The following is a 10,382-nucleotide window of genomic DNA, read 5'->3' on the forward strand; positions in this document are numbered from 1 at the left end:
AGTAATGATAATGGTATAAGATTGATTACTTTTGCAACCTCAAAGAATTTAATTGTGAAAAGTACCACTTTTAAACATAAAGATATCCATAAATATACCTGGTCTTCTCCAGATGGTAAAACTCATAATCAGATAGATCATATTCTCATTGATAAGAGAAGGCATACTAGTATAATTGACGTTCGTACACATAGAGGTGCTGACTGTGCCAGTGACCATTATTTAGTAATTGCTAAATTAAAAGAAAGACTCTCAGTGATAAATCATAAGCAACAAAATCTCAAAGTTATAAAATTTGATACAGGAAAGTTTGTTGATGAAAGAATTAAGAAAGATTACCAAATTAAACTGTCAAATAGATTTGATGTTTTGCAGGATTTAAATGATGATGAAAATATAAATGAAACAGACGTAAATAAGAATTGGGAGCACATACGTAATGCAATAGAATCAGCAGCTAAAGAAAGTATAGGATACCATAAACCAAGAAAAAGTAAGCCGTGGTTTGATAATGAATGTCATAATCTAATAGAAATAAGAAATCAGGCTAGACTTAGATGGTTAAATAACTCGGATGATACAAATCTAAGCAATTATAATAGAATAAAGCGAGAAGTTAACCGCACGTTTAGAAGTAAAAAAAGAGATTACTTGAAAAGCAAAATTAACGAAATTGAAACAAACAGCAAAAAGTAAAATATCAAAGATTTATATAAAGGTGTAAATGAATTTAGAAAGGGGTGGCAACCTAAAGTAAACTTGATAAAAGATAAAGACGGTGATTTTCTAGCTGACCCATGCGATATTCTAAATAGATGGAAGAACTACTTTAATGACCTTTTAAATGTCCATGTAGGAGATAAATCAGAAGTAAATGAAGTCCACACAGCAGAACCTTTAGTTCCAGAACCTAACTTGACGGAAGTTAAAGATGCTATTAAAAGGCTAAAGAATAACAAAGCACCTGGCATTGATTTAATACCAGCTGAGTTAATTAAATATGGTGGAAATTCATTAATATGTCAAATTCATAAATTAATTTGTCTAATATGGAATAAAGAAGAAATCCCTCAACAGTGGAAAGAATCCATAATTGTTCCTGTGTTTAAAAAAGGTGATAAAATGAACTGCAATAATTACCGTGGAATTTCTCTACTCTCAACAACATACAAAATATTGTCTAACATTATTTTAACAAGACTAACCCCATATGCTAATGAAATTATAGGTGATTATCAATGTGGATTTAAACGTAACAGATCAACTACAGATCAAATTTTTCACATCAGACAGACACTTGAAAAAAAGTGGGAATATAATCAAAATGTCCATCAGCTATTCATTGATTTCAAAAAAGCATATGATTCGGTCAAAAGAGATAAATTATATAATATATTAGTAGAGTTTGGAATACCTAAGAAGCTTGTTAGTATGATAAAAATATGCACCAGTGAAACAGAAATTAAAATTCGTGTGAGTAATAATATGTCTGACAAATTTACAATTAATGATGGGTTAAAACAAGGAGATGCATTATCTCCATTGCTCTTTAATTTTGCCTTAGAATATGCTGTAAGGAAGGTAAAATAAACTAAAGAAGGACTAAAATTAAATGGTGTGACTCAGTTGTTAGCATATGCAGATGATGTAGACTTACTGGGGGATGATGTGAATACAATTAAGAATAATGCTAAAATATTTTTCAAAACTGCTAAAGAGATAGGTTTGGAAGTTAACAAAGAGAAAACTAAATATATGCTTACAGGCCGAAACCAAGTGTTAGGTAATAATCAAAATCTAATTATTGATAACAACTCGTTTGAACCAGTTTCCAAATTCAAATACTTAGGAGTAATATTAACAAATGAAAATTATATTAAAGAGGAAATAAAAAGTAGGCTTAATTCAGGAAATGCATGTTACTTCTCTCTTCATAAACTTTTGTCTTCTCGTTTAATATCTAAGAAACTAAAAGTTAAAATATACAAAACAGTAATTTTGCCTGTAGTATTATATGGGTGTGAAACTTGGTCCCTTACATTGAAAGAGGAACATAAATTGAGAGTATTTGAAAATAAAATCCTTAGGAAAATCTTTGGACCTAAAAGGGATGAGGAGACAGGTGAGTGGAGAAGGTTACATAATTTAGAACTACATCATTTGTATTCATGTCCAGATATTATTAGAATAATTAAATCAAGAAGACTTAGGTGGGCAGGACATGTGGCACGAATGGGAGAGGAAAGAGGAGTTTACAGGATTCTTGTTGGGAAACCAGATGGTAAGAGACCTGTAGGAAGGCCAAGACGAAGATGGAGGGACAACGTTGAGATGGACCTAAAGGAAATCGGTAGGGATGGAAAAGAGTATATAGAACTTGCTCAAGATAGGAACAGATGGAAGGCCTGTGTTGCTGCAGCCATGAACCTTCGGGTTTAAGAAGGCTAGAGAGTTAGTTAGTTAGATGGAGTGTAGATGATCGGTTCCATAAATTCAGAGTTAGGTTTGAATGTTGCAATAATACCAGTTTGTTTGTGAGTGCCTATGCTATTTGATTTGGTGATCATACCCTCGGCTACATTATAGTGAATATTCAAAGTTTCTATGGCTAAGAATTTAGGTATATTAATAGCAGTGTGTTTAATGGTTGGTTCAAGTTTTGTGTTGTTTTCGAATCCTAATAGCTCTCCTATAGTATCCAGATCTATTGTTTCTGTAGCAGATACAATTTCTACTCTGTGAGTAACAGAATTTTGAGTTAACAATATACCTCTAGGTAACTGAGCATTTAAAATAGACAAATTATACTGGCCTGGAGTAATGACAATTTTTTGGTCACCAACTGTGCTTGTGTTCTTGTGGTGTGTAATATTAGGTATCAAGTACATGCCATAGAATGCTCTAAGAGCTATTGTTTTGGGATATACTATATCATCATGTAGTTTAAGTTTCAATTTTGAATTTTGGCTGGTGAGATGGAATACTCCCATGATGTTTTAGATACCACAAAGCTTTTTGAAAATTTTCAATTGATGGTTTATTTATTTGAGACAGATATCTAAGAATAGATAAACATAGATGTCCACAATTAATATCTCTGAAATTTTGAATACGGGTATTATTATAATAACGATTAGTTGATTTTAGATATTTTACTAAATTCTCAGGTGGAACACCTCCAAATGAATCAAACACAAATGCCTCATTGTTTAAATATTTAAGATAACAAATCCAGTGAGTGCCCTGATTTTTGTACTTATCCAAATTAACTATGCCACACTCTTTTTTGAGTGGTTGTTCTGGTAAAGAATCAGTCATGTATACTCCTCTAAAATTTTTGATGCCTAGTGGATTTATTAAAGCTTCAATATCTTGGTTGGTAAGCGGCTCTTGTTTTTTTTTAACTTATTCATAACTTTCTTAACACCTTTGCCTTGTTTTTCCATAGCCAGATTATCTCGCTTTTGTTCATCTAATTCTGCCTTATTCTTCTTGGCATCTATTACTGTTTTTGCTATGGCAGCTGATCCCCCCGCCAAGCTGCCAACTGCGCCGAGAGCTGCTAAAATAGCTGGGATACTAAATATGAATCCACCTATATGTGATTTTTTTCTAGATTGCTGTAATTTTTATAATTGTGGAGTACTAAGTAACAATTTCATACCATGTCCTTTGGCAAGACAAGAGCTTTTTTTCTTGCGCTGCTTTTTGGTTAGAAGACTATCAATAGTTTTAAGAGATTTAAGACCTGCATAAGGTATCTGATACATAACACCCTTGGCCTTCATTTTTGGTTTATTATATACATATTCTGGGATTAACTATCACAATTAAATTGTAGCTAATTTAGTTAATTTATTACAACCCCCACCCCAATTTTTGTTTGGTGTTCATAGCTATGGTAGTCCCCAATGCTGCTATTCTCTCACCCGAAGAAGCATTTTTGCTTACAAATCTACCAAAAGCAGCTTCTTCTAATTTTTGTCTGCCACATGTCGCTTGTCAAGGTGGGTATGTGTGTTGTATGCTATGTCATGGTCTCTACAAGCAGCATCTAGAGGATTAACACCAGGGTCTCCTCTGTTTAATCGATGGTCTAGTTTGGTACCTGGACCACAATACTGATAGCCTGGTATGTGTAGCTCAAATGGCAACTTGTTTATAATGTCATTAACCAGCCCCCGACCCTCAGAGATATTCCAAAATTTAGGTGGTAGAGTATTAATAATTTTTATAATATATCCAATGCCCTTAGTGTCATTCACTATAAAATTAGACAATTTGGTGCTGATCATGTCCATAATTCCAACCTTTTCATTGTAAAAATTGTGGTTACCAGCATTTTCTTCACCAGCTATCACCAGCAATCTATCTACAAGTTTCCTGACATCGTCAACCCAAACAAATTCTTTAGGCAAGGTGTTGTATTGTTTGATCCCACTACCTGTCTTGATCTGTGACAATATGGGCTTGATTAAGTTGTTGTATTTTGCTCCACTGCTAGACTTGACTCTTTTTTGTGTGGGATCATTGTTCTGGTATAGAGCATCTGATTTTATTAATATTTCTTTGTAATGCTAATAATCTTGATCTGTATAGTTGCCAGGTCTCTTCCTAGTCATCAATTCCCACAATCCAGGTGTTCCAGGATACTTAACAAAACCACCTCTTTCTCCAAGATGAGATTCTGAATATACTATTAGATCATCTCCCATAAATGTTACCCTAAAATTGCCAATTCTACGTATGATGCTACCATCAACCTCTGTGTCGGCATATAAACCAAAAACCTCATCTTTGTTGTCTTTAGGTGTGCTTAAATATTTCTGAGCAAGAAGACCCAATTCAATAGGATCCTGAGTAGCTTCAATTCTTCGAGGAGCAACAGGACTAGGAGTATGAATACTAGAAAGTGGGGGTGATTGGATAATCTAATATGTTCCTAGCAGCTACAGGTACAAGCTCTGTAATCAAATTTTGATTTTGCTCTGTAACAGTTTTAATATTTTTACCTAGTTCACTTATAGCATCAATAATAATCGGTTGTTCTGTGCGCTTGTGTTGTTCATAGATACCTCGGTTCTCTACTTTCCATCCCTTAAATCTTTTTACAAGATAGTCTCTTAATTTAAGATCATCAATAATTGTCTTTTCATGGTTATTTATATATGTTTCAATGTCTAGAAAATTGTTAATTTTATTTCTATTTTTACCACTATTAGGTTTTCTTGTCATATCAATTGTGACAAACCCATAACTATCCTGGTTCCAGCACCTACTGCAAAACTTGGAAAAATTATTGTAGCTCAAGTCACCACCTACATATTGATCATGTATGTGTTTGAGGTTAGTATGATCTTGATGAAACACACATATAAAATTGCTGTTGTCTCTTATTAGTTTTTTGGTATTTTAGAAAATGTCTGTGCCAGGTAGAAGCAATCAATGTTTTTGTGTCGGCCCTGTGTAAAAAAATTTCTAACCTTGTTTTGATTATCCAGTATAATGTCATCAAACACAACAACAGAATTATCAAAACATTCATGGAGTGGCTTAACATCTGGTTCAAAAGTGGCTATATCCAATCCATCATATAGCTTCATCAGCTGCTGATATTTTAATTGTTCCAAGCTCTTAGAGAAGACATACAAGTGCCTGTTTTTCCAGTCTAACCAATTGGGTGCCAATAAAAAATTATCAATCATTAGTGTAGTTTTACCACAAGCTGATGGCCCAACAATAAGACATCTAATATTATCAGGCAGCAACTTGCCATTTCTCTTAATCTGCTGTTCAGGTTCTGGCAGCCTTTTTATAACATCCCAGGTGCTCATATTATCACTTTGTCTGCATCGATCCAGCTGTGTTCTGGAAGTCCTAGCCATTTGACAAATAACTTGTTGCCTTTTCTGCGGATGATTTTTTCTATGAGATATGTGTCAGGCTGTTTAGTTTTGTTGAGTTCTTCTTCATAAAACCTGCCTTTGAGAATTTCTCCTCGGTGATCTTTTATTATATATGTATTACGAGCCCCAGGTTTAACTTGATCCACTGTAAATAATTCTGTACTCCAATTTCTTGTAAAACCTCTTTTCAATAAGTGCTTATATTTACTAATTCTTACTTGATCACCAACTTTGTATTTAGGTTTTTTTGTTGTTGGTTGGTATCTAGGATAGTAAACAGTACTGATCAATTTCTGCTCATCAGATGAAGTTACCTCAGTAGGTTTCATGTTGATTGTGGTGTGAACTGAATTATTATATTTATCTAGAAGTTCTGGTAGGATAGTAAGCCATTTATAATTACCTTGAAGGGTAAATTGTTTATACATATGATTTTTTAGAGTTCTGTTGAATCTTTCTACAATAGAGGCCTTGAGATCACTGTAACTCGAGTAATGTTTTATTGAATGGCTTTTAATAAATTGTTGGAACACCAAATTATAGAATTCTTTGCCATTATCTGTTTGTAGATATCGTGGTGATCTTCCACTCTGATTAATAATTGTCCTGAAAGCTTCTGTAACACATTTTCCAGTCTTAGATTTGAGCGACATAGCCCAGGCAAATTTTGAAAATGTATCTATAACAGTAAGTATATACTTGTATCCTTTGTTGACCTTGTGTAAGTTTTTCAACTGTCCCCCATGTGGTGCCATTTCCACCAAGTCAGACTGCCATAAATCATCTATGCCTTTTGTGACTACTGGTAGTCGCTTATAGTTATGTCTGGCTGGTTTGTGTAATTTATCAACAATAATTTGTCTAGACATAGTATGTAAACAAGAATATTGCAACTATAGGGTGTTCAGCAGCTGATACTACAGGATTTTCTAAATATAATTTGTCTCCTATTTGTATTTTAAATTCAAGAGAACAATCATCTTCAACATAAGATGTTTCTAATGTATTTGGATCTGTAAACTCCTCTAACTCTACACTGGTGACCATTAGTTTGTTGTCAGCATTTGTTATTGATAAGGTAGGGTAGTGGTGTGCTTGTGGTTGTAACCAATATTTGATCTTAATTGGTCTAAGTGTGCCTCCAATAAAAAACTGGTAATAAAATTGTGCAGGGGACAGCTTATACTGTTTGCCACCTGCTGTAAATGGTGAATCATATTCTTTGTTAGGGATACTGTTTAATTCAAGTATTACTGTATGCTTAGGATTCTCGATTAGGCCAGTTATTTCTTTTTCTGCTGTAAGCAATCTACTTGTTACAGTTTCAAGGTGCTCGTTGATATTTCTAACCATCTCATCGTGGCCTGGTTTGATTCTTATGTCCACAGCAAGTTTCTTGTATTGTTGGACAATCTCTTGAAGCTGGGTGGCAAAAACAGACAGAGCATTTGCTTGGTTGTATTCCATGGTCCCTAGTTGTTGCTTGATGTTGGCTACAATTTGCTGTAGATTTTCAACAATAGCTAATTTAGAATTTTGGGCAGTAAGATCATGGACTTGTTTTCTGATATCCTCAAACAAAGCATAAAGTTCATTAATATGTTGATTGGTTGGTAGAGTGGCCACTGTCTGAGTAAGCTGTTTGATTTCTGTCTGGATATTCTTGATATCTTCTGATTTCAGTATGCGATTAACTGATCTCTTAATATTTTTAAGTTCCTAAGATGTAGGCAGATTTGATACAGTATTCTGCAAAGATTCAAGTGCCAATTTCACATCATTTAATTCAGAAGCGTCAGCCACACTACGCATAGCATCTTGGAGCAGAGTTATGTCTGCCTGAGTACGTGTCGATTGTTGTAAAATTTCAAGTTTTGTTTGGATATCATCGATCAAGTGATGAAAATGAGATAGTTCAGATTCGGTGTTGAGGTTTTCAAGTTTGGTGATCTGTTGCTGGACACTGACAGAGTGTCTACAATACCAGGCAAGCGGGATTCTAGAGTTTCTTGTACATTTGTCAGATCACTTTGTACTGCTGCTATGGTACTCTCAAGGTGGGTTATGGTACTCTGAATTTTTCCAAAAACTTCATATGTTTCAAGTTGCAGCTTGATGTTGGCAACACTGCGAGTTATAGCACTCAGAGCATCAGAAGATGGTAAGTTGTTCATAAAATTTTCAAGTGTCTCAATTTTTTCTTTAACCTCGGCTATGGCATTCTTTAAGGGGTCCAGATTAGGTATTTGTAGTGATTGAATTTGTTCTTTTAGAGTAGAAATTACTAGATCAAAATCTTCTTGTGACTTTATGCTTTTGACAATTGTTTGGAGTTGTGTCTGGACACTACTAATCTGCTCTTCTAGTTGTTGTTTCAATTGTTCAGAGTTGGTAGTTTGAGTTTTTAATTTGGCTTGAAGCGTTGCTACAGCTTCCTCTAAATTTTTAAAATTATCCAATGTTGCCAAATCAGTATATTTTTGAAGCAATAATTTAAGTTCTGAATCATTTTTAAGAAGAGGGTCCATGCATTGTGATTGTAAATTTGTAATTTCTAGTTGAAGACTAGCATTGAGTGTGGTTTGTAAAGCTTGTAAATCACTTCTTAATTTTTTAACTCTGACATCAAGCATCAGAATCTCATCACTATGATCTTCATGTCTTGTATGGCCAAATATATCATTAGGCATTTTTATTTTTTGATTTAGTGGTTATTTATTATAAAATATCTAATTCTTAATTCTATAAAAAAGGTATAAGCTTGTCATAATATCCTGGGACCTCAATATATAAGCAGTCACCGGCAGAGACGGTATATACAGTGCCAGAAATCATGTTTGAGTGCTTAATTCTATAAATATTTCGCCCTACTGAAATTTTGACATCACCCTCGGGAGTTGTAATAAATTGTAATTGACCACCTATAGGTAATTGGTAGTGGTTTAAGTTATTGTTAAATATGTATAATGTTTTACCTGTTTTATCATCAACATCTGTAAGTATGCTATTCAGATGAATAATTAACAAACCACTTAGTTTAGATATTATATCAGGAGAAGGTGCTGGTGTCGGCAGGTCCATAATAGCTTTTTTTTTTAACCCAAATAAATTCATCGGCATGTTTTATTTATTTCAAATCATGCTCTGTAATTGGGCATTGATTACCACTTCTCAAGTCACAATGACCCCACGGTAAAGTATGTATGCCACATGATAAAATACATCTCTTATCGTCATGTGGGTCTAGAGCTACTTTTCTTACAATATTGCTAGTTAACAAGTGATCTTTACTCTGAATTCTATTTTCTGATGTTTTGATTAACCTCTGTGACTTGAGACAATTTTTATAATCTTCAGATTCAAGCTCTTTGTCTACAGTATCTCTACCAATTCCCTTAGCTTTTTTGGCAACAGCACCACTACTTGTTTTAAAACTATACATTTTAGCTCTTAACCCAGCAAATCCTACAATAACATCGCCAAATGTCTCATCTTTTAACTTGCCAGGCACCTTTTTGTTGTGGGGTTGAATTTTTGAATGTTCACTAGTATCAAAATATTTAATTAATTCAGGATGTGATATATTTTTATAAACATCTTTTGTTTGAATATCAAGAATAAAACTATCTGTGTCCATGTACATTAGTTTTACACAATCACCATAAAAAGGTTTCAACACATCATAATAAAGTTTTAACATATGTAATTTGGCTAATTCTAATATCACCGCCCCTACATAAATAGGTTTATCAAAATTAATTTTTGTTTTTTTCATATTAAAAAGTGCCATATTGTCATCATAAATTCTTCTATAATTAAAATTCGGCTTTGCCACTAATTTTTTGCTCCGGCTGGGGTCGGTAACTAATTTAACATCACTATGCTTTCTAACATTTTCTATTGTTTTGCCATATACTGAATTTACCATTAATTTAAACAAAGTTTTATCAAATTGGCTTACTGCAGATGTTCGAAGCTCGGTATTCGTATCAATATATGGTTTCAACCATCTTGAGTGCCTGAACCTCAAAACTTTGCCAACCTTAGTTACTTTAACACCATGACGCATCAGAAACTGCAAGTTTTTGTAATATATTACATAATCCTGTTTTGGATCCAGAGTCATCATTAGCTTTTTTTGTTTAGAATTAGGTGAACACTCAACCTCAGAAATTGGGGGCAAATCAGAAAACTTGTTGTGTAAATTATCTGGAATTGTCAGATCAACCTCTAAGAACAAGCCATAATAACTGTCATCAAAATCCTGAAGATTTTCAATACTAAAATTTTCAACCCACTCAAGCCCTGCATATGGCAATTTATCCATCATAGCATACCCATATAAATTGTTAGCATCCACATAAAGTATATAATTTGATGGCAATTCTGGATCATAATCAGAAATACATTTATTATTAGCTCTGTCATATCTCTGAGAACATTGCACCATGCGTCCTCTTATACATTGCTCCATAA

Source organism: Lepisma saccharinum, chromosome 20 (genome assembly GCF_977018435.1).
Source record: "Lepisma saccharinum chromosome 20, izLepSacc3.1, whole genome shotgun sequence".
NCBI lineage: Eukaryota > Metazoa > Arthropoda > Insecta > Zygentoma > Lepismatidae > Lepisma > Lepisma saccharinum.